Source organism: Platalea leucorodia, assembly GCF_965183815.1.
Source record: "Platalea leucorodia genome assembly, chromosome: 20".
NCBI classification, from domain to species: domain Eukaryota; kingdom Metazoa; phylum Chordata; class Aves; order Pelecaniformes; family Threskiornithidae; genus Platalea; species Platalea leucorodia.
This window is the reverse complement of record NC_138842.1, coordinates 8,875,908-8,899,961: the sequence shown is the minus strand read 5'-3', so window position 1 is coordinate 8,899,961 and position 24,054 is coordinate 8,875,908. Positions and strand designations below refer to the sequence as shown.

The following is a 24,054-nucleotide window of genomic DNA, read 5'->3' as shown; positions in this document are numbered from 1 at the left end:
GTAAAAACATCTGACGGGGCAGGGTTTAATCTGTGTATCTTCATAAGACAGCATGCCTGAAAGAAAACACAATCTCTCCTTCCAACAAGGAAAAGGAAGAATCTGGGTAACCTCTGGCAAAAAGAACAAAAAAAAAAAAAAAAAAGAAGGAAAAGAAAAGAAAAAAAATCGGGGCAAGAGGGACAAAACAATCTTTGTCCTCGTTTTGCTGGTCACGCAAGCACAGGGCAGCCTCAGTACCCGCTGCCCCAGCTTGGACAGCAAGTAATAAGCACGACCGGCCCACTTTCCTATAGAAGGCTTACAGAAACCAGGCTCTATGGTCTAGGGAAAGCTGCGTCCCTGCGCTCGAGAAAGAGGTAGAGCATAGATGGGATTTCCAGACTACACTGATAATCGGCTCACAGAAACCACATAGGACAGCACACCCTCAGAGGTCACTGCTCAGCTGCACAATGTTCACTTCAGATGCTGTTCCTTTAAACGTGGCTCCAGAGACCACACAAGGGTTAAATCTGCCTATAAATATCTGTTCTCAGCAGGGCTGCTGCTCTGAACCCTCCAGCCATCTGTTCTAGCTTTCCCCCATCTAAGACTCTAACATCTGAAACACGCTCACAATTCTTAGGAGCGCTCCCAAAAATAGACCAGCACTGTGGCTTAGCTCTGTCGCCTGTGTCTGCGAGCACAGGAGCATGTATGCGTGCGCCTGTGCCGGCACAAGCCTGGAGCTGTGCAAATACGAACACGTCTGCCTCTGTGATGGCGAGCAGGCCCGCACCAGCATGGGTCTATTTGCATCCATGTTGGCGTGGGTGTGCCTGCCTAACCGCAGCTCCATGCGAATCCGCACGAGCATGTTCACGCTGGTACAAACCTGCATCCGTACGCGTGTGCGCGTTCGTACCAGCGCGTGGGCGTGAGAGAATGTGGAAGCCTCTCCACCAGTGGATGCGACAGCAGTTCTGCCGTGCCCTCTTCCCTGGCGGCACGGCAGCGCTGTGGGACAGGGCCAGGCACCTCTCCCGCTGCAGCCCAGCCCTGCGTGGCCTCAGCATGAACCAGGTTGTCCTGTGAGGTCCCGCTGTCCCCAGGCCCTGGCACTGCAAGCCAGACAGCGAGCCTACCCTACAGCACAGCAGGGAAGGGAGGACGCCGGTTCTCTTGTTCAACGCCTGGCTCAGCAAATTCGGCAACTCCACCTCCAGGCACCAGAACCTCGCTGCGAAAGCAAGTAAAGCCTGATCTGCGTGAGGCCAGAGACACGCCACCCTGCTCACATCCAGCTGGGGCTTGCAGGATTTCCTCAAGCACTCTACAGAGAGAGCTGGGGCAAGGCTCCTGCTGCAGACACGACAGCTTTCTCTTGGAGCAGAGTGGGCTCCAAGTCTCTCATAGCTCTTTCCAAACATCAAAGACATCGGTACGTTCACCCTTCCGATTGCCAAGCCCATTAGCCTCGCTCCATGCGGGCAAATCCAGGAGACAACGATCGTCTTCGAGCTCACAAGGCAAAATGGGAAACGAGCTGTCAGCTCCCACATATTGTCCAGGAGCAGACCATCCTCCTGAGCATCCTCAGGGCACAGTGCTGCCCACCTGCTCTGTGCCCAGCACATCTCATACTCGAACACCCATTATGCAGCAGGGACCATCGCAGAGAAGCTCAGCCCTGGCTGCTGGCCCTGCTGACACCACATCGCAGGGCAATGTGCAGGCACAGCCACAGGGAGGGGACAACCTGTGTCCATCCTCCGTGCAGTGACGACAGCCCGAGGATCAGACAGCTGCTAGGTTTTCATCTCTAACTAGTTCCACAAGACTGATTTTCCCTTCCAGACTGAGTAAAACTCTAGACAAAGCCTCAAACACAAAAGTGCCTGGCTGCGGTACGGGATGGGGCTGTCTCAGGGCACGCCGTTTCTGCCAGTCGCTAACCCCCATGGCGATGTGGTGGGGAATGCCTGCCACAACGCGGCACGTGCAGAGCGAACCCTCCTCGACCAACACATACACACAGAGCCCACTGGTGAGAAACACTGCGGGGGGCTCTCTCACGACCATACCTGCACACGCGGGCTGGTGGAAGGGACCAAGGCTGCCATACCAGAGTGCTGCACTGCTGAAGTGTCATTTGGCTTTTCCCAGAGTGCATTCAAAAGGGAACCTGACAGGGAGGAAGGGCAGAGGGCAGAAAGTACATACCAGCAATTTCGCTCAGGGTTTGCCAAGCGTCCCAGTCTCTTTCACCCCTCTGATGTGCTCGAGATAGCCAGCTAGCTCCAAGAACTATAAGCAAGACGCTCCAAGAAGCCTAAACTGCAGGTACACTTAGGCTCGGGTGACAATGTAAATGGAAAGAGCTTGAAATTCCAGCTCTTCATTTCAGCCTGTGACGGGGAGATGTGCTGGGAAACAGCTTCAGCAGACTGAGTCAACACAGCTATACTCTATTTCTGACAGAGGGAAAAAAACCCCATTGATCCGGGTATTGATTTGATGCAGGAGTTTGTGTTTGTTTAAAAGTTTGCCCATGGGTCAGACCTTGTTACAAGCATCTTTCCTGGTGATGAGGTTAGAAACAGACTGTGCCGAACGCCGGTCACCTGCCCGGGAAGCAGAATGTAAGCAGGTGTGGAAGTTAAGCAGTCCCTCAGGGATGCTTCCCTCCTCCGCTCCCCCAACATTAAAAACCACCTTGTTGGGTGGAGGAACACCACAAACAGCCGTAAGGCAGCACTGGCATTTTGAGGAGTACAGCACAGCTCGGGTGTAAATGGGGGGCTGAAGGCCAGGCAGTTTGTCAGAGGTTTCAGATCGTGAGGTGGAAAGGATTTAAACAGCAGATCCATTTTAGGATTTCGCCCCCTTCTCTCAGAAAGAGCAACAGGATTTCAAGATCCCCATAGGTTTGCAATCCAACCAGGCAAGGGCCCCGAGAACGACACTGACCAGGACAAGGTGGAACTGACAAGTCTCGTTTCCTTCTCTCCAGCAAAAGCAAACAGGTAAGTACCAGGATCAAGCAGGTACCCACTAGCACAGACAGCTTCCAAAAGCAATGCACACAAATAGCTCCTGTACCAGCTCAGGCCCCCAGCGGGCTCCACATTTGGTGGAAAATAACGGTCTCCACTTCAGCACCCGGCCACGGGTGCCAGCAATCTACAGGTCACTCCGAGTTACCATATTCCCTTCCAAACCATTCCTGCTCTTCTTCCGTCCCGGACATTTGCGGAGTGAATGACTGCAAATAAGTTTAAGGAAAAAGCGTGGCTACATCAGGTACAGTAATTCCATCAGAGACACACTCGAGTATTGCTACAGAGCTCTCCTCTTCCCACACCTCCTCAACCCTACGGGCACAAGCTCTTAAGAGATGGGGAAGAGAAGCAAGGAGAGGCTGAGGACTAGGCGCACATGAATGCAGGAGAGGCATCCCCAGCAGCTACCTCCTGACCTCAAAGCTCCTTCCCTTAGCGCCCAGCAAACGTGCAGCATCCATTGCCCTCCCCTCCTTCCAGCCCCAGAAATCTCTGCCAACAAACACCAGATCCCAGCAGCACTTCTCACTTTTCCTCACCGCTTCTGTCCTGCTATCACAGTTCCTGCATGAACCGCAGACGCATGCACACTGCAGCGTTTTCATAGCCGCCTCCAGCTGTATAGCATAGGCAGGGCCTCCGACCATCGGAGAAGAGGTGGGGGCACAACTACATGTGCAAAGAGACATCTTTTAGGGACCAAGACAGCTATCGTTCCCCTCACCTCTGCGTTCCTCATGTGACACGTGGCAAAGGGGTTCAGCCTTACCAGGAGCTCGCAGACACCTTTCCCCACTGCGTTCTCAAGCCTCCTTGTGCACCTTTAAGCTCCCTTCATTTCAACGGAGCAAAATATTCTGGAGGATTTATTTTGCATTTTACATTTCTTAGCCCATCACATCCTTTCCTGCCAAAATAAAAAACAGTAAATCAATTTCTCCCCTTCCCTGCCTTTGCTGCCTTGGAAGTATGTCTCACAATTGAGCAGTGATATATGACGGAGGAAGCAGCAAACTAGTTCAGACCAGTGCGGGTATCCTCAGATAGCCGCATGGCTCACAGCAGCCAACCGGCTGCTTGCTCTCATGCAGCCCTCTTGCTGAAGTATACAGAAGCCAGAGTCAGGCTGGAGCATTTGCTGCGATTTATGCATTTGAAATAGCAAAAATCAACATACAAATTAAGAAAATCTGTCTCCGAAACCAACCGGCCAATTTGCATCTGAAAACTCCTCTCACCCTGAGAGGCCTCCTTTCTTTGCTCAAGAAGTTTTGCTCCTGCGAGGTGCCGCACGCTGGGGCGCCCAGTGACCCCCTGGGAGCTGGGACACACAGCGAGATCCCACGACCTGTTGTGCAGTTCAGACTGGAACGCGGACTTGCCACAAGCAACGAGCCGAGCTGGCAGTACTCCGATCACACCTGCCTCACCCCCTGCGCCATCCCCCCTCCACCCTGGGAAGGGGTCACAGGGCTGCCCACAGACAGGCTACAGAAGTTGGATGCATAGGGAGCAAAGATGCTGATGGCCAAACCACAGGCCACGGGGCAGAAAACCACCCCTTGTGCACGCACCCTGCTTCTGCCCAAGCCCAGCTACGTCTGGGTGCAGGGATACATGCGGCGGGAGCACAAGGTGGGACAGTAACTGGTGGCTTCCCTGAAAGCCTAGGGGAAAGCTGAGCTCCCAAGCTGGGATGCTGCTTCCTGGGAATTAACAGACCAAAGCGGAGGCCCAGGCACGCTGCCAGCGGCAAACAGGGGCTCTCAAACCTTTCATGTCCACATCCGAGTCCCAGTGCTCCGGTGCACCCGTTTCACCCTAGCGCTTGGTGCAGCAGGCAGGGAGAGAGCCGTGCAATCCCCCCACTGTGGGGAACGATGTTAGCGCTTACCAGCGACGACTTCCAGCGCAGTGGAAGCAGACAGCTCCCGCGCCACCCTGCCGCCACAGGGCCCACAGGAGATGCCCACGCCCCTGTCCCAGGATACACGCGTCGTGCGCAGCCCAGCAGCACGAGGCACCCGAAACCCGGCCAGCTGCCCACACAGCCTGCTGGCGGAGAGGGCAAACACGCCTGTTCCCCCCTCGACAACACGGTGTCTGGCTGCCCCTCTACAAGATGTCGGGCCGTTCACACAGGAGGGTCGTTGGCTCCCATCTTCCCAGTGGAAGAGCTGACTCCAGGGCGCATTTCAACCAGCCACACCTGCGCCACGGCAGCCGGGAGCATTTGTAAACACTCAGGAACAAATCTTCGCCTCTCACCTCCTCCTACCCCCCCGAAAGCCAGCCCACGGCTGGCACAGCTCCTGGGTGCCAGCGGCCGAGGGAGACTCGCTCCTCAGCTCCCATCCTCCCAGGCCTGGCCTGCGTGGCCTTGGGCAAGACACTTCACCTCTCCGTCCCTCCGAGAGCGGACGCTGCCACCAGCCTGCGCAGGCCTGGGTGCAGCGGGCAGCTCCCCCTCCTCCCAGGCAGCATCACTGCAGGCAGAAGCAAGAAGGCAAAACGAGGCTGCCATCCTGCACCTTCTCCCCCTAGACTGATTCTGAAAATAAAAACCAGCTTCCACTTGTCCCGGCCCCGAGAGAGAAGGAGGCAGAAAGAGGTTTGTTGTCAATACATGAAACTGTCGCTAAGTGAAGGAGGAAAAAAAATGCAGGGGGGAGGGGGGAGAACGAGGGAGGGGACAAAACCGCATTTTTACTTCTGGTGGCCAGCCAGCTGACTGACTCAGCCAGTTTGGTCGCCTGCCATATAGATTTAAAAACAAAACCAAGCTCTCGGAGAGGGGAGAGAAGGGGATTCGGATGAACGTGCTTTTTTGTTGCGTGTCGAGCAGATCCTAGACCGGCCCAAGACACGTTCAGGAAAATGGCTTCCCTGCCACACTGTGCCCAGGGGCTCGGTGCAGAGCAAGGCGCAGCGCAGGTCTGCCGCTGCCGGCGCCACACGCAGCACGAGACTCCCGCCGCAGCACCGCTCCCGGCAAAACGCTGGGTCTGAAAAGAAGTGCAGTGAAAGCCTGAGGCTCCAGGGCTGTCCCCAGAGCTGGTTCCCTCCAGCCATCTCGAGGGCTAGAGACAGGGGTCTGGGTCCCCAGGCAGGTGCTGTCTACCCACCGGGCGGCACGGCCAAGGCCAGGGCGACCCGCTGCGTCCGAGGTGTCCTGCGTCTGCTGGCAAGAGAGCTGTGCGGTATGCTGCCTGCCGCTGCGGCCGCTCTCGGGCTGCGGGCTAGGGCTGCATGCTGCGGGCAGCTCCCCACCTTCGCCTGCTCTCTGCCGGAGGAATGTGCACAGGAGGTGGGAGGAGCGGGGAAGAGGTTGTTTTGAAATACCAGGTCCCGTTTTATTTATCTGGATCCCACAGTGCCCATGGCACGGTAGCCACTCGTAACGAGGGCTTTCTGTTCCCAAAGCGCTGTACAAACACGAACACGCTCTCCCCACGCCCTTTGCGGCAACACAACACGCCGGCATGCTCAGCACGGCACCAGACACGCAGAGCTCACCGCCCCACACCGACTCGGCACTTCCACACAACTGGATGGTCATGAAATCCTATGTGAATAAGCAGTACTTGGCACTTTGCAGCTGCAGCAGGCATTACAAACACGAGCTGGTGAAGCCTCGTGAGCCTCCCACGCAGTGATCTCCCATAGAAACTGGCCAGCCTCCCTGGAGGTTAATCCCTCGCTCACTGCGGGGAGCACAGACAGAATAAGTTACCTAAGGAGCTGACGACAGGTAACTGCAAACCCTGCGGCTCTTATTCCCATTTCAAGATAGCAGGACGGAGGCAGAGAAAAACCAAGGCCCTGCCCAAAGCCGCCCCAGCCATCAGCAAAGCCGAGAAGAAAACCTTTGCCCTTTGGCTCCCGGTCCCCAGCACCGACACTAAGACAATACTGAAACGTGGTCTGCCAGCTGCCCCGGACAAGGTATCATCTCCAGCAGCGCCCCGCCAGCCTCCCGAGGCTCAGAAGAGAGGTGCAGATGTGCACCCCCACGGGCGGGGGGAGCAGGTGCAGGACCCCCCCCAGGGACTGCTGCAGAGAGGCACCCGGGGAGCCTGCTGCTGCCAGCACCGGTTCACGCAGGAAGCAGGCAGACAGACGCAAGGACAGCTGCCAAGCCGGATGGGACCCGCCGCTGCAGGGTGAGGGGCACTGCTGACGGACCAGCGGCTTGAGCTCTCCCCAGCCTTCAGCCTGGGGGGAACAGGCTGGCCTCACCTTCGGAGATGTTTCTGATTTGAGCAGAAGGAGCAAGACGCGGGGCTGGGGGCAGGGGAGGGGAGCGACGGGTAGAGGTTTGCAGCAGAGCTAAAAGGGGAGATTTAGTAACTGTCGGAAAAAATGGCTGCTTTATTGCAGGCAGCTTGTAAACCCTGGAGCCTGAAGGTCTGGGAGTAATTTCTCCCTCCCACGTGCTGGGCTCAGTTTGTACTGGGGGTCAGAGGTCAGTGCTTTTCCAAAGCATTCTGGGAAAGACGCCAACTGGAGCAAGCTGCTAAACACTGCTCCTGCAGCACGGCCCAAGCTGCTGAGAGCAGCGGGCTGGAGCGCACCGTTAACCCTTCACGGGGTGATTCTTTCCCTCTGTCTCTCCTGGCCCCATCCCTCGAGGAGCGTGGGAAGAGGAGGGTGGGGAGGATGGCTGCCGTGGACCCGCTGGGGACAGTCTCCCCCAGAGGCCACCCTGCGCGGGGCTGGGCTGGGGAGGCAGCTCGCCTCCCCGTAGCGCCAGCTGATGCCTTGGCGTCGCCCGAGGCCTGGACTCGGGCGCCCGCGTGCAAGCTCAGCCTGGCTTCCTGGCTCGCCAGCAACCAGGTCCTGCCGGCAGGCCAGGTCCCAGAGTCAGACTCCTATCAGGGAAAAACAAGAGCCCACCGGCACGAGGGCCACGTGCCTGCCGTAAAGCCCTGCATTAGCCTCGGCACGGAGGGAAAGGCGGCTCACAGGAACATGCCCAGCACCACTGTAGAAGGGAGAAGAGCCAGGTACCGGTCTCCTTGAGCCCAACACCAGTCCCTGCAGCCCATATGCCTGTCCCTGCCACACCACTGCCCTCCGAGAAGCCTGTGGGCACAAAGTCACCACCGGGGGCACTAAGTGGGGCACTCATGGGAGATAACGCTCCCGTTGGCAGAGTCCTGACAACCCTGGCACCCCTTCTTCTCTCAAGGGAAGTATGCCCTCCCCAGCGACCTCCTGGGCCCTGGCGCTCCCCCTCTGCCTCCACTCATCAGTGCTTTCTTTCCAGGGTAACGTCGTGCCCCGCTGCCTTCTCCCTCTTCCCCGCTGATCTCCTGGGGGAGGCAACGACCGGCCTCTACGTGGCACCTTCTGCTTCTCCTCAGCATCGGGTAAACACCAGGACCTACCAGTCTTGCCTCCAGCTGCTGGTGATGCTCCCATTCCCCGGGGCAGGGGCTTTAAAGGCTGCCTGCCAGGGCTCCCTTATCTCCTTAGCCACCTCCTCCTGGGCTGTGGGACAGGGTCCGGCTGGCTGGGGGAGGCATGGCTTTGCTGTCCCACCCCTGCGACACAGCGGCTCTGGATCACCTGTGCAGGCGAGAGCATGGCTTCCTGCAGCATTTCAGCTTCCTCTCCCAGGGATGTGTGCGAGCGTTTCTGGCCTGCAGCCCAGCCCCGCTGCCCCCACCCCACCGAGTATCCGCCAGCACACAAAGAGGAAGGGAGCTCAGTTCTGTTTCTCAGCGGCATCTCTCATCTTCCTCTCAGACGCATGCCCCATCTTTCCCTCGCTTCATCTCCTTCGTGCTCAGCGCTGCGCCGGGGAGGAGGAGGAGGAGGGGCCTGCGGTTACTGCCCAGGCAAACAGGAGACCCGAGCACTCGACTCGGGTCTGGCTGCCGGATCTGCTCTAGGCTCTTCCCCTCCGTGCAGCAGCACCGGTCCCAGTTGCCACAGACCGGCACCCGAAAGCGTGCCAACGGGTATGCCAGGGCCCTTCGCTGGTGACACCGCAGAGCCTCGGCTCTGCTCGCCGTGCAGCCGCCAGCCTCGCTGCTCGCTGTCAGGCAGACACCCGGCCCCAGCCCAGCCCCGCAGCTCCCATCTCTATGCCACATCCTTCACAGGCACTCAGATAATTTCACCGGCTCCTCCGGTGGCAGTCACCCAGTTCTCCTGCTACCACTTCTTCGACGCCTGGCACGGGCACGGACCACAGCCTTACTAACCAAAGAGGGGGGCCAGAACCTACTGTCAATTAACCGCATGCCAAGCAATGCTCCTCCGTAACACCGCACTTCCTCCAAGCTGGCAGGGGGGATCTGGCTGTGCCTCTGCACCCCTCCACCACAAAGACGGTCACAGCGAAGAAGATGATCCCTCTCCCTCCAAACACAGACTTGTGCCTTCTTGTCTAAATCCCTTCAAATTGCGCTTGCATCTTTCTGATCCAGGTACAAAACAGTAAATTTCCCCACCGGCTTCGTTTATGCCATCTTTCCAAGCTCCTGTTTTCAAGTCCCACCTGCAATCCCTCCAGCTCCTTCTTCCAAACTGCCTTTACAGTCAGAGCTGCTGAATCCTCTTTCATCCTCTACCATCTCTTCTGACTAATCCACATACCTCAGCCCTCCTTCTGGGCTTTCCCCGAGATCACAGCCCGGCATTGCCTTCATGCTCCCAGCTACTGCTTTACCCGTTTCAGGAGAAAGGAGTTTGCTGTGCTCCCCCTCCATGCCCTCTTCATTAAATCCTTCCGCTCAATCCATCCCAGCTCCTCCACTCTCACCTCCGGAGAAGCCCCCAGGCTAGAAGCACACGAGGTGCAGCCAGGGCACCTCAACGACTGTCGTATTGGGGGACTGGCTGGGCTTGGGGTAAAGATCTCCTCTCAGGCTACCGCCACGCTTTCTGGTGACAAACGCATACGCACAGACAGGAACCTGATGCAGCAGCGCCAAGAGGCTGAAGCCACAGAAAAGCCACTTTGCAGGGTGCTTCCTGCTGCCACGACGGCAGGGCTACCGAGCCTGGGGATTACTCTCAGGAGGCAGAAAGCCACAGCCCTGCTGCCCTCTGCACCCAAGGAGCACATCATCCCACCGCTCGGCTGCAGCAGAAAGAAAGAGACCTCCCTTCTCCCCGAAGGGGCCAGATGAATACCTGGAATAGCGAACTTTGCCCCCCGCAGCTGCGCAGGACAGGCCTGAGCCAGACATCAGACCAGAGCATCCAGTGCTGGCACCAGGGCTGCAGCTCACAGCTGACCTTGCTGCATCTGCTTCAGTCAAACAGCTCTGAGCTTTTTGCCCCAGACTCCGCGCCTGCCTCAGGCCCCAGGCGCTGGCTGGAGACCTGCCAAGGAAAGGGCTGCCTGTTTGAATCACGAGCCAGAACCGGGTAAGCATCACCTTTAATAAGCCTTTCCTCTCCATCAGGCACCCTGATTTTTTTTCAGCTACGGTCTTGTGAGACGGAAGGCTGCTTGGAGCCGAGCCAGCACCAGGGAAACCACCATTTCAAGGTCCTGCAAAGGAGCCTGTAAGAGCAGAAGGGAGCTTTGGTCGGGCGTGCGGGGGGTGATGCAAAGAGCAGGCTGTTCGCTGGGAAGCTGCTGCTGCTTGCCAGGAGGCGGTGGGGGAGGAGGCAGCAGATGTCCGCAGACAGCATTTGCCGAGAGCCTGCAGCGCTCCAGCCCAGTGAGGGGAGGAAGGCGGCGGCTGGTGCCACTGCTGCTGCATTGTAATTGAACAGGACAAACACGACAGAGTCTGCCGAGAAAGCTTACGTTGCCTTTCCCTGCAATAACCACTACTTCAGCGATGGGAAGTGGGAGTCCCAGGACCCCAGCTGGGGGTCAGAGGAAGACCTTAGGATGACTGTCGAGAGACCTCGAACACAGGAGGAAAAAGCCCTGCCATGAAGACTGCAAGAGCCTTCTTCCCGGGGAAGCAGCGGTGGCTGCAAACCCCAGCACAGCCATCGCGCCGGGGCCGAGTCCGGCTACGGGGGCCCGGACGAAGGCAGTGTGCTACAGCCCAGGAGCTGCCTTTATTCCTGGCATACACGACAGACGGGCACTGACAGCCAGAGCCCAGACAAGTACCTGAGGATGGATGCACAGCAGATTCCCAGCAGAAAGAGGAAGAGAGCCCAATAGCTCTGGCTGCAGCCTCCCGCTTTGGGCACTGGAGCACTGGTGCAGCAGAGCCAAAAGGGGAGGACCCCCCCACCGAGGGGGGTCTACGTTTCCCCCCCTGCTTTGCAAACAGAGGACACAGAACAGGGCCACCAGCGCTGCGGTGGGCAGCCAGCGAGCCTGAGCCCAGCTGCGCTGCTTTCGGTGCGAGTGCGAGGTGCCGGTGGGGCTCCGAGGCAGCCCACGTGGTTCTCGTTTCCTGCCTCTGGGCAGGGGAGGTTGGCTTCCTCCCCACCCCACAGCAGTGAGGCCGACCAGGGGAGCTCTGCATCCAGCAGCTACCCTGCAACCACCCTTCTCCCACAGGTTTGGTCCCGCACCTGGGATACGGCGAGCCAGGCAGCGTTGGTCTGACTAGATGTACAGTGGCGGGGAGCAGCACCTCCTGTGCTGGTCCTGGTCCTGTGGCACTGGGACACCCGAGGGCAGCGGCAGGTCCTAGGCGAGCCATACTCCCGTCAGACAGCATCCTGACCATCACCAGGGTCTACAGGACCCTCTCTCACTCACTCACTGCCTGGACTGTTCAAAGGGACCTTAAACCCCCCAGAAAAATCGGCACTTGCCCATTTCAGATGGAAAGGAACTGATTTCAGCCAGAGGGGTCTTTGGCTCATTAAGCAATACCACCCCCAGGCTTGTTGTTCAGATCAAATCAAGCAGTTCCTGGGCTCCTCCTCCAGCATACTGAGATGCGGTCTGGCACTTGGGTCCACTTGAGTCCTCTTAAAATAAAAATTAATTGATATGGAAATCAGACGAGGCATTAGACTAGTCTACTGGCCAAGGGCGATGCACAGGTTCCCTGCTGTTTCACGCTGCAATCCCAACTCCCCCACACATCTCCTCCTTCCCAAGCCCAGGGTCAGCCATTAGCCGCGGCTCTCCAGAGCAGGGAGGACCCCGTGGATGCACACCTTCCGTGCAGAAGGGAGCCTGCACGGCACGTGTTCTTCTGAAGCCAGGTCCCAGCTCTGCCTCGTCCCTCCCCTGACCATCAGCGTGTCACATCTGGCAGGAGCACGGCTGGGCTCTCACCTCAAGCTGAGCCACTTGCACACGACCCGAGTTTGAGTCTGCTAAGTAGGACAACGGAGCCGCACCAGGCGCGTCAACGCCTGTGCCCAGTGGGGAGGCAAGGAGGTAGCAAGAGAAGTAAGAGCCTGGCCTCCTGCCATGTTTGCCGTTGGGATTCTTCTATCAGCTTCCAAGAGAGATCAATTCTTTGCATGCTCCCGATAGCTTTTCCAAATATACTGCAAAGAGCAACCACAGGCCCAGCCATTGCACCACCCGCAGCCAGGAACAGCCACAGAACAAACACCGAAACGGCAGCCATCCAACGTGCTCAGGATCAGGTCTTGGAGGAAGGGCAACCCCAAAACATGCCATTACTCTTGGACATGCTCACCTCTCCTCTCTCCCCTTCCAACTAACCAACCATCAACTACAGCTACCCTCTTCCGCAGTCTTGTTTCAGCCTGAGGTTGGGCAAAGCAATTAACCTCCCCATCTGGTTGCAGCGTGATGAATACAAAGCTCGCCATCACCCAGACAGGGATCAGCAGCCCTGAGGGATGCCAACATCGTCCCTTTCCACTGAAAGGGCTCGGAGCACGGCACTGCCGGCATCGGCCTGAGAACTAGGAAATCCTAGGGCGGCTGGTTTGCTTCACTTCTGTTAAACCTACCCACTCTGGACCTCCTAGGGCCTGTGGGCTACTGCTGGGAGTTCGGGGGAACGTCCTTAAGAAAGGCAGCCTATTATTGCAATAGCCTTAGATCTGTTGCATAGGGGTCCATACCAGCATCAGAAAAACAACCGGAGCCCTTAGAAGAAGTCTAAACCCTACTAACATAAGTAATACATTTTAATTAGACTAGGTCTTTGTGAAATCACTTGTGATTAAAAAGCATAACAAACTAACCGATAAACATTTGCCACCAGTAGCTGAGTCCCTCCGAATATTTCAAAAGCACTGCGCGGGCTGGGGAGCAGTCACTTACACGTAAGGTCCTGATCACACAAACGCTTAGGAGGGTAAATGACTAAAACAACACGCGCACCTGCAAAGTCAGGGCTAAAATTACATTTATAGCAAAATATCTGTAAGTGGCAGGACACTTCTTTGTTGAAGTTCCGCTTAAGGCAAAGTAACAAAAGTTACAAAACGTTTGCAATTTCAACTCATGAAACTGACCTCCACCGAGCAAAAGCAGGTCTGGGGTTTGGGAGGGGGCTTTGTTTGCTTGGTTTTGTTTTTTGAAACAGGCTCCAAAACAGATTCAAACACTGAATGCTGTGATTTTTCTAAAAGAGAGTTTTAAAAAAGAGTGGGGAGCAAAACTCACACTGAGTTCTCCAATGGAGGTGGGCAACCTAGGCAGATCATTACTGAACCGCTGGCGTGTGGAAACATTTGGGGAGGAAAGGTGCTGCCGACTGGATTACAGCCACGCTGCTGCACTTATCTGTTCTTCGTCTGGGTTTGTACCGTTCTCACAGCAAAGACGACAAACGGGGCGTTGGACTTGTCTCTTGCAGCGTCAAGTTCATGTGAAACAGGATTCCCCACTGACAATTAGGAAACTAATTAAAGGGGACAAAAAGCATCCACTTCAGCCGTTCTGAAACGGATATACGCAGATGGCACCACAGAAACAAATAACAACAAAAAGGTATTTAACTCTTTTTTGAACACTTTTCCCAGCAGCTCCCCACGTGTTTCGAGCTCCGAGATCGAGCCGGGACAGAGAAGCTCATCTCTGCGAGAAGCCAACAGGGGAGCTGCGCTCGTACTTCCCAGCAGCAGAGCGAAGGCGCTTGGCCTCCACTGTCAAACGCAATCTCAGCTTCTGCCCGTGAGCCCCGAGAAAGGAAAGGGGACATATCACTCATTTTCCAGGTGGAGGAGGGGACGCAGCCCCGGGAAGGTGCTTTCTCCCGCCCAACACAGCAGAAAGCTGGGAATAGGTGGAGTGACGAACAAAAGGGAGAGGAGGGCACAGTTCCGGTGCCCGCATCCCACTCTGAGGGCTGCCAGGCCTGCGCAGGCTGCCAAATCAAATAGCTATCCAGGGCTGCGCTCCTGACAGGCGTAACAGGCAAAGCCCTCAAAGCAGGACCGGCGCGAGGTTCCTTCCACCCAGGGCCATCGCTGCCCACGTCTGATGCTCATCCACCACGACTGGCAGCAGCTGATGCCTACGGACGGCACAGAAACCTCGATCCCTCCCGCTGGAGAAGCTCCACAGCTCCCCAGGCCGCTGCGGTTTTACAGGCTCCAACCAAAACCCCCGTCCCAGTCCCCGCAGATGCCTGTTTACCATTGGAAAGGGATCTGGGACGCTGTGAGGACACGTGAGGAGGATGGCAAGGACCAGCCCGTACCGCCAGTGCCTTTCCGGGCAGAAGTGCTTGTCGGGAGATCAGTGTCGCGATCGGTGGGCTCTGCTGAGCGAAACCAGGCAAATACAAGGGCAGACCTTCAGCACCTCCCAGAAGGGGCGTTTATCCAAAACCGAGGGCTCCCGGCTCCCTTCTCAGCACCGTCTTACCAAGGGAAGGCAGGAAAGTCACAGCTTATTTTGTGCTCCGGTTTATCCTACTGTCACATGGTTGCTCAGCCAAAGGGGCAAATTACACAAGACTCTCCCTTTCGGGTCAAACACTGTGCTGACGGCACCTGCGTTCCTACATCCCTGTGCCCACAGGCACCCTGCCTGGGCACTCTGCTGTCCCCCGTGACGGGGAGACCGCCAGCCCGGCATCCGGCAGCGGTCCTTCCCACCAGCCTTGCGGACCGACATGCAGCGCATCCACGTGCGGGAGCCTCCGCCTGCAACCGCAGTAGAAATAAAACCACTGCCATTCAGAAAAAGCATAATTAGCAAAGATTAAACAGCCAGCAGCTATGCCGGCAGCTGGGAGGGAAGATGCAGACCACCACCTCCCCGTAGAAGAGGAGTCGCGGCTTCCCTGGGTCCGTTGCGCACCCTCCGAGAGCCCTGCGGGTCTTGCCCCGTGCTGTGCCCAGCTCCGGCAGGAGGCACTGAGCCCGCTCGCCGCGATCGCTAGAAAGCCTATATACCACAGTATACAAAATCCTTCCTGTCTTCTTTTCCAAACCCATCTCGCCCCCTCTCAACTGGGACCCCCTCATAAAAATAAGAAGAGACAGGCCTTTCCTGGCATTTCCTTTTTCTGAAAAGGCTGTAAAATTTTCCAAGCGTAGCCAGAGCCAGAGCAAAGTTTGTCAGGAGCTCAGCTCATTAGGCGGCTGCTCAAGGAGCCCCGCGGGAGGCGCAGGCTGCATAATTCAAAACAGCTTGGACCCTGGAAAAGAAAATAGAAACCAGGCTGCGAGAGCAAGGGGGGGCAGCTCCAGCTCCGGTGTAACCCCTACTCCGGGAGCGCCCCATTCGCGGGGCTCGAGAGGAGCCCCGGCCCCAGCAGAGGTGCTGCGGCCAGCCCAAGAGGAGCTGGCACCAGGCGGAGGAAATTCCAAGCCTGTTGCTTCTGGCAGCCGCGCCAGGCCCTGGCTAGGACCTCTGCAACCTGGAAACCGGCTACTCAGCAATTTTTTTGCCATCCAGAGGGCTTGTTCTGAACCACAGTTTCACTTCCCCCTCCCTGCGTCGCAGCCCAAGAGGCAGGGAACACCAAAGGCAAAAAAACGTTTGCTCAAAAGCTGTCGTGACTGAGGCCCCCCCAAACTGCTCCGCTCCAGGACGGCAGTCTGGAGCTGCTGCCGTTCCCCCCGTTGCATCTGGGGGCGGGGAGAGCAGAGGAAACTTGCTTGGACCAGCCCTAGGTCTCCCCGGTTCCTTTTGCTCCTTGCCAGAGAAAAGTTCAAACAAGGCTGCACAGAGGCAGGACACAGGCAGCTTTCAGCCCAGCCTGACTGCCGCGCTTGAGGCTCGCCTGTGGCTGGACCCGCTCCGTTCAGGCCCTGTCTGGCCCGATCCTCCGCTGCAGACCGGTGCTGGAACGAATCCTGCCGAGGAAGTGGTGAAAGCTCCAGTGCTGCAGGGGTTTCCACAGCCTTGGCCAGCTTGCTGTCGGAAAGAGTCACCCAGAGATGCAGCCCTTGCTCTCGGTTACTGCCCTTCGGAGCTCCCCATCCAGCTCCTCGCTGCCCTGAGCCCACGGACTGCCAGGGCTGCAGGAGACCTACCGCGTGGCTACCCAAGACCCGCGCAACCACCTTTTTATAAGCCAGCATCCTCTACCGATTGCAGCCTCACACTGTGCCTTTCCCAAGAAGCCAAGAGCCCAGCACTGCATAACAGCAGAACGAAGCAACAGTCATTCCACCCACTGGTGAAACCCCTTCCCATCTGAAGGGGAGCACAACCGTTCACTGATACACAGCTATTTAGCAGGATCTTTCTTCCAAAGAGGGTATTAAGAATGTATTTTCTATTAGGAAGACTGCAGTGCTCCACAGAGTCCCTGCCTGCAGAACGAGGCAACCAACGCACACCCCATCATACAGTTACCAAGCCCTGAATGGCAAGTCAAGGAAGACTGTCCACAAAGCCACCTTCAGGAGGGGACACGTGGCAAGCAGAGAGAAACAGCTTCCCTTAACTTAAACCCTTAAGAGAAACCTGGGTACGGCCCTCCAAACAAGGGTACAGCGTTCTGGGAGAACGGCACTTCCCTGCAGAGCGCACATCGGACGAGGAGCAGGGTGCTCCTTGGAGAACCAGACGCCTCACTTACTAGCCAAGGACACGGTTTGCGACTTCTGCTGTAACCACAGCAGTCATAGCTTTCTAACTTACAGTTTTCTCAGCTGGGCAAATCCTGGAGACGAGGCACTGAGATGAGACACTCGGGGACTGGAAAGCCCACAGATGCACCGAGCATTGAGGATATCTCACGAGAGAGGCTCCTGACCTCCAGCTTCTCAGAGGGCTGGAAAAGCCCCCTTACGCCTGAACTCAAATAGGAGGCTGAGACCCAGAGAGGCAGCTGAGGAGGAGTGGAGCGATGAGCAGGAACCAGGAATCCTGGCTTCTGGCCCTAGCTCTGTCCCATATTCCCTTCCTGTCTTTGGCCAAGTCATTTCCTTTCACTTTTCCTCCCAGTCTCTATTTCAGAGGTGAAAAAACCAAGCCCTTGCTGCTGCAGAGCGCTTGAAACCTCCTCTGGCCTGTGACAGTGCAGAGCATCACTACCGCCAGAGGCTGCAAGACACCCAGCGTGCAGGAGCCACGCTGCTCGCACAGACCCCAGCAGAGCCTGGCACTTCCTGTGCTTACATTTCGAGCAGCACAGAGTCTGTAAACCGTATCCTGGCCTGCTCCTCTCCTCGGCCACTGCAGTAAGCAGCCCAGCAAGGAAAAGGAAAGCTGCTCAGCTGAGGCATGACAGAAGGAGCAACGCAACCGCACACAGCATTGCTCTGGACAGCCCGCCTGCAAAGAGGTGGTCCTCAAACCAGTAGCAGCAAGGATGGATGAGGGAAGATACAGCGACGAGAAAAGCAGCATTAAAAGGGGGGGGGGGGGGGGGGACGGGACCAAATCAAAACGCAACCCAACCAGCAGCCCAAAGAGACAGGCTGGAGCAGAGGGGCCCGAGGAGCGCAACCCTCCTGCTCCCTAGCAGATCCGTCCCGTGGCCTCCCACATACTTCAGGGAGAGGGAAGACCAGTAGGCATAGGCAGGAACAAGGAGCACTCTGTGGTTTTGCTTGGTATTTCAGGCCATCTCTCACACAGAAGGAGATCTGCTTCACTTTCCAAGTCTCGCCCTCTCTGGCATGGATCACAAACCTGGCTTCTGGCCCAGGACTTGGCTCCAGCAGAGCTCCTCACCAAACAGGGTGACGCCCCACCTCTGGGCACAGCACACAGCCCAGTCTTAAAGCCATCTTGAGGCTATTACCCCAGCATTAGAAGAGGCTCCCCATCATCCCCTAGCTGGGATTCAAGACATCTTGAGTCGCAGCTGAAAAAAAACTAACCCCAAACCTAGCTCCTACTCTTGGTAGAAGCAAAACCCAGAGACAAAGTGCCATTTCCCCTAGCAGCTCCGGCTGAAGCTGGCAGACGATCTGCCCGTGTCAGGGAAGCACGGTCTCCCAAAGACACCCAGGCACAGCTAGCACGTTCCTCTGCCTGCAGCTGCCCAGAAAGACGCAGCAGGATGAGATGCCAGGTGAAGGCCCTGCCCTCCCATCACCGGCAGCACAGAGGGGCTGGAAACCACTGCCTGATGCACCCATCTGGCAATCCAGCAAGGATGCCGGGATACAGGGGAGCCACTTGCACCCAGACACCAGCAGCTGCCGAAGAACCAGCCCATCTCTCCAGAAAGAGCTGAGAAAGCTCATCCCACTGGCTGCACCCAGCCTGGACACGCACCTGGCGAGAGCAGAGCAGGTTCCCCCTTGGCTCTTCAGGGTGCCGCAGCCCATCGTCCTCACGCTGCTTTCTCCAGCGGAGGGCCGCAGCCGGCATCAAGGCAACCCTGCTTGTTGGGGAGCTGCCTGTCTCTGACAGCCCACCCCATGCTGTGGAAGAGGGACAGCAGGAGGGCAAGCTGGGAAGGGAGGATCGGGTCCAAGCAAGCAGGACTCGGAGCCGGGCAGGATGCCCAACAGCAGCACACCCATTTCCAAGGCTCGGTGCAGGCTTGGGATAGCCACGCCGAGGTGTCCGGTGCTCCCTCTCCTGCCACACCAGGGACGAGGCCGCCCAGGGCAGCAACAAGCACAGCTCCACTCGCCAGGGACGCGGGAAACGCGCAGGGCTCCTGGCAAGCCACCCCTCCATATACGGCGTGGCTCTCCCTTAAATCAAAAGCAGGCGCCAGTGACACTAACTGCTTCCTCTACGCTGGCTCCTGCTGAGTATGGCCCTGTGGCAACTGCAAACGCCACTGTGAACCAGTCCCAATTAGAACAAAATTCATCACCCTCTCCACCTTTGAGTTTCAAAGAAAACCAGGTAGGGAGAAAACAAAACCAGCGCCCCGTTCCCAGGAAGGGCCTGGTGCCAAGCAGATGACCTGGAACAGGCACCAGGGAAGAAGGAAGGTGCCTCTCATCCACGCCATGTGGTTTGGCTGGTGCTGCCTCCCGGGGAGAGGCCAAGGAAGGGCAAAATACAGCGACAGAAACCATCCCCAACAACCTCTGGTAACAGCGTCTGGGTACCTTCCACCCCGGGGCTGCTCGGGGTGGTGCTCGCAGAAGGGAAGCCAAACCAGAGAGGCAAATACCGACCTGCCGGAAAGTAGCACGCAACTTCGAAATAGAAGTCGGGAAGAATCAAGGAATCTCGTTTCGGCCATCCTCACCCCCTCCACCGCACAGAGCTGCTGGAAACGCACAACTGAGAAGCAAAGCGGCTGCGATGCTTCCTAGGCCCCTTGCTCCAAGAGGGGTGTATTTATCCACAGCTTCAGTGCTACAAGAAACCTCATAGGGTAGTTTTAACCTCACGGAGATCGACTACATAAAGTCAGTATCCAAAGCTCCCACACCCCCTGGAAACATGGAACCACGCGTGAGATCACCAGAAAACGCATTTGCCAGTCAACGTCTTCCTGGGAGGAAAGGAAAGCTGAGTGACACCGAGTCCTGACCTGCATTAGATTTTGATTTGCCAGAAGAGTCATGCTGGCAATCCTCCTAGCGCTTCACTGGTGCAGCTTAAACAACACTGACAAAATATTGCTGCACCTGGACATCATATCGCTACGGTATCTCTATCCTTCATTATATCATATATCCATGCATCTACGTACCACGTCTCCTGTGAAAAATGCCAAAAGTAAATGCCAAATGCACAAAGGTAGCACAACTCTCCTGTGCTCCCCCTCGTCCAGGGCACTGGCGCGACGCTGTGTCTTTGCCAAAAGAGCAACAGCACAAGGAAAATGACATTTGCAGGGCAAGCTCTGGGCTTCTGCTCGGCTAAGGCTATGGGGGCCGGCTGGCATCCCTGGGAGGAGGCAGTGACAGCAGCTCAGGAGCAGGCTCACAGGCGGAGCAGACCCCCGATGCATTCTCGGACAGGAACAGCAAACTTGTGCTTTTCCACGGGGGAGTTACCCCCCGAGAAGAGGCCTGCTTGGGAGATCTGTCAGGCGGGGTATTTAAAACTGGATGGAGCCCTAAGGAATTAAGAGCTGGAAGCCAGCCTGTGCCATCCCCAGGAAATGGCTAGACCCAAGCAGATTAAAACCCATCACAGCAGCTGGAATACACAACTAGTGCCAGCAAGAGCACATCTGGACCTCGGGGGGACACAGACACATCCTCGAGCGCTCCAATGGCTACAAACTTTTACTCTTAGCAGCAGCCAAGCCTGACACAATCACCTAAGACAGCGCAAAGAAGCAAAGGCTGTCCCGAAGTCAACGCTGAACCAGACGCTGTACCGACAAGAGACGGGGCACGGGAAACAATCCCAGGACCCATCTTTTACTCGGGACTCTGCAACCAACTGAGGACAACCGGAGTAAGCCACGAAGAGTAACGCCTCCACAGCAGTAAGAAACAGCCGCTGGCTGGGACACAGCTGATGCTCCCCGCAGGGGGAACCAAGAGCCTCCTCTCTAGCTACCGCTCCCTTCCGCACCCCTCTGCACAGCAAGCGCTGCCGGGAGGGAGAGCGCTCACAGCGCCTCAGCAGGAAAGAACAGCAGCGGGGAGAAGGAAAGGCAAAGCTTTTTCCCCCAAAACCAGCAAGCACGGAGGACGTGATGCCAGCTGGGTTGACGACTCGATAGAAAAGTCAAAGGCTGAGTTGAGCTTGGACCTCAGGGACTCCAAGCCGGCACAAGCAAGGTCCGCAGCTCTACAGGATGGCGTTAGCCTGGAGCTGAAGCACAACTCCAGCGCGTCCTCAGCAGCTGCCCTGGAGCAGCGTAGCCCAGCGAGCTCCGTACTTCCAGCTTTGCAATGGCCCAGTCACTTCATGCAGCGGTCTGTCCCCTCTGTCACGCAGTGGCCAGAGAGGCTCCTTCCAACCGCAACATGGCGAGATGCAAAAGGTGGAGGGCTTTAAAGTACAAAACATAACTATTCTACTTTCTTCAACTGAACAACAACCGTGGCTTCGAGTTTCTGAGTAAGCTTCCTTTAGCTGCTGCCTTTTTTTTTTTTTTTCCAGTGGGGGTTCTGGAAAGAGGAAAGGGACTTTCGGGGCAGGGAGACGTAGTAACACCTATAAGACTCCACTGCAAAAAGTACCAAACACCACGGACGGATTTTCTAGGTAATGAAGATACAGGTCAGGGTGGTAGGGAGGCACCAATCACGCCATCTGCCCACCTTACATGGCAAAACACAGATTAAAAAACAGACAAAAAGGTTCTAGAGCATTTAGGGTGTGAATGCTCTGGAAGAAGTCCTCGACGGAGTAGACAATTGCTGGAGAGACAGCACAGTGATACGCTCATCTTTCTACCAAGGAGACAGAGAGAATCAGGCAACCATGTCAACCTGGTGATTTTTGCACTGGTACCAGCCGTGGGTGTGTATTGTACACCCACGTGTGGCGGCAGCCAGCGTTATCACAGACACCGGAGTCAAAGAAGGTCTCACTTCAGCACTGACACAGACTCGCCGTGCGACCTTGGGCAAATCGCTTCCTCCATGAGTCACTTTCCTTATCCCTCCTGCCGCCAAAGTAGCAAAACAAGGCGCGCGCACATCCCTTTGCAGAGACCTGGCGACTGACGGCTGGAAGGAGCTGCATGCCATTACTGCGTGCCTGGCATGAAACAGCATTTGGGCAGGATAACGAGCGGCAGCCACGTTCGCAGCGCGGATCCCGCGGGTCAAGAGCGCGCCACTAAGTCTCCCACAACACCGCTCTGCGGGGAGGCACCGCAGCCTAAGGTGCGCAGTTATCCTCCGTGCCACGCTGTCGGCGGCCCTTTGCCTCACGCAGCCAGGACACAACCGTATGACGCCGCAGCCCGACACCCTGTCAAACGGCGCTTCCCCCAAGGCGCGCAGACGCCGCGCACAACAACACAACAGCCTGCCCTGTCACGTAGCATTACTTATGCGTTCAGATATGCATCCTTCTCACATTTCTACTCCAGCAAGTGGTTGCTAGCAGAGCGGGGCTAGGACAAGTTCACCACCTGCTAAAGACACGTCCCTAATACAACGCAGGGAAGGTTTTGTTACACCGGTTCCCTTCCGCGTGCAAGGGAAGCCCGCACGTACGGTGTTTCCCCCCTTTTTCCTCCAAGCCGACCACATGCCCAGTTGACCTCAGGAGAGCACAGGAGCCCATCGAGTAGGACACGGCAAAGAGAGGGGAGAGGTCTCCCCTGACATCTAGGATGGGCTCCAACAGGAGCGTTTATTCAAACCCCACGTGAAAGGCGGCGAGTCCGGATACAGGAATCCCAGTTCCAATCCTCCCTGGGGCTTTAAGAGCACCGATAACACCTTGCAAAATCGAGAGCAGCCCAGGTAAAACGGGGTGCAGCGCAAGTAAGTTCTCTGCATCTAGAGCGGAGCCCCACTCGAGGCTCCCTGGCCCTCGGGGAACGACCGGCGGCCGCGGCGGTGGGTTACGCGGACCCGGGAGGAGCGGTCCCCGCACCGCCAGAGCGAAGCGGGACGGGCCACGCGGACCGGGGGCGACGTCCGAGCCGTGCCCGAGCAAAGCGGGAGCGCTGACAGCACAGCCCCGGGCCGGGCAGCCAGCCCGCCTCCCCGGCCCGGCCCCGCCAACAGCGGGCTGGAGCACCGAGCACCGGGCGGCGGGGAGCCGCCGGGGGAGCGCCGGGCAGGCCGAGCGGGGGCCAGCGCCGTCTCCCCGCCAAGTTCTCGCCGCCCCCCCCACCCCCGCAGACCACGCCGCCCCCCGGGAGCTGTAGCACGGCGGCTCCCCGCTCCCCGGGGCGGGCCGGGACCGCGGCCCCCCGCCTACCGGGCTGCGCCCGGATGACAGCCCCGGCCGCCGCCGGCTGCGCGGGGCGGCCGCCGCCCGGGCCCGGCGGGGCACTCACCTCGGCGGCGGCGGCGGCGCGGCTCAGGGCAGGCCGGGCGAGCCCGCCGGGGCGGCGCGGCGCGGCTCCGCGGGCTGCTGAGGGCCGGCCGGCGGCGCGGGGCCGGCGGCGCGGGCCGCGCTCATGGCTCGGCCGCCCGCCGCGGGGCGCGGGGCCGGGGCCGGCGGCGGCGCTGCCGGCGGAGCCCCCCGCCCCGCCGCGCCGCTCCTTCCGCCGGCAGCGCCGGCGGCGGCTCCGGCCCGCGCCCGCCGGCGGGGGTGGGCGTCCGGCGGCGGCGGGCCCCGGCTGCCCGCCCGGCCCCGGGCCGCGGGCGGCTTCCCCGCGCTGCGGCGGGCGGCCGGGCGCGGGCGGCGGGCTGCGGTGCCGGCGGGCGCGGCGGCCCGGGCGCGGGCGGGGACGCCGTGGCGAGGGGCGAGGCGCTGCGTGTGCCGAGTGCTCCTTTCTCCGCCGGAGCCTGAATAATCATTTGGAGAAACAGGATCATTCACTTTCCTCCGAGCGCGGAGCCAGGCGCTGCCCTGTCAAAATAAAAGCCCCGCGCGCTGATTAACCGCTTCCTGGTCGCGGCCGCTCCGCCGGCCGCCCAGCGGCCTGCCGGGGACCAGCACCGCGCCGGGGACCAGCACCGGACCGGACCGCGCCGGGGACCAGCACCGCGCCGCGCCGGGCCGGGGCGGGGGCCCGGGCGCCCCCCGCCGCCGGCAGCCCCCGCCCGGAAACGGCGCCCGGCGCCCGCTCTGGGGTCGCCCGCGGCCTCCTACGGGGAGGCTCCACCAGCTCGCTCGGGATGCGCAAGCCGCCGATCCCGTCGCGCCGAGGGACGAGCCCCGCTC

General features: G+C 58.3%; 1 protein-coding gene across 2 annotated transcripts in view; it reads right to left on the bottom strand.

Annotated features, from left to right (window-relative positions):
* The window catches only part of BCL9L (BCL9 like), a gene marked incomplete at its 3' end in the record, with an annotated part of 65,893 nt that overhangs the window by 23,695 nt on the left and 18,144 nt on the right, over nt 1-24,054 (bottom strand). The window contains exon 1 of one of the 2 annotated variants that reach the window (XM_082330763.1): nt 23,222-23,277. The exons of the other annotated variant lie outside the window; for it this stretch is intronic. Of the gene's footprint in view, nt 1-23,221; nt 23,278-24,054 lie in introns of those variants that run through there. 2 annotated transcript variants of the gene reach the window in all.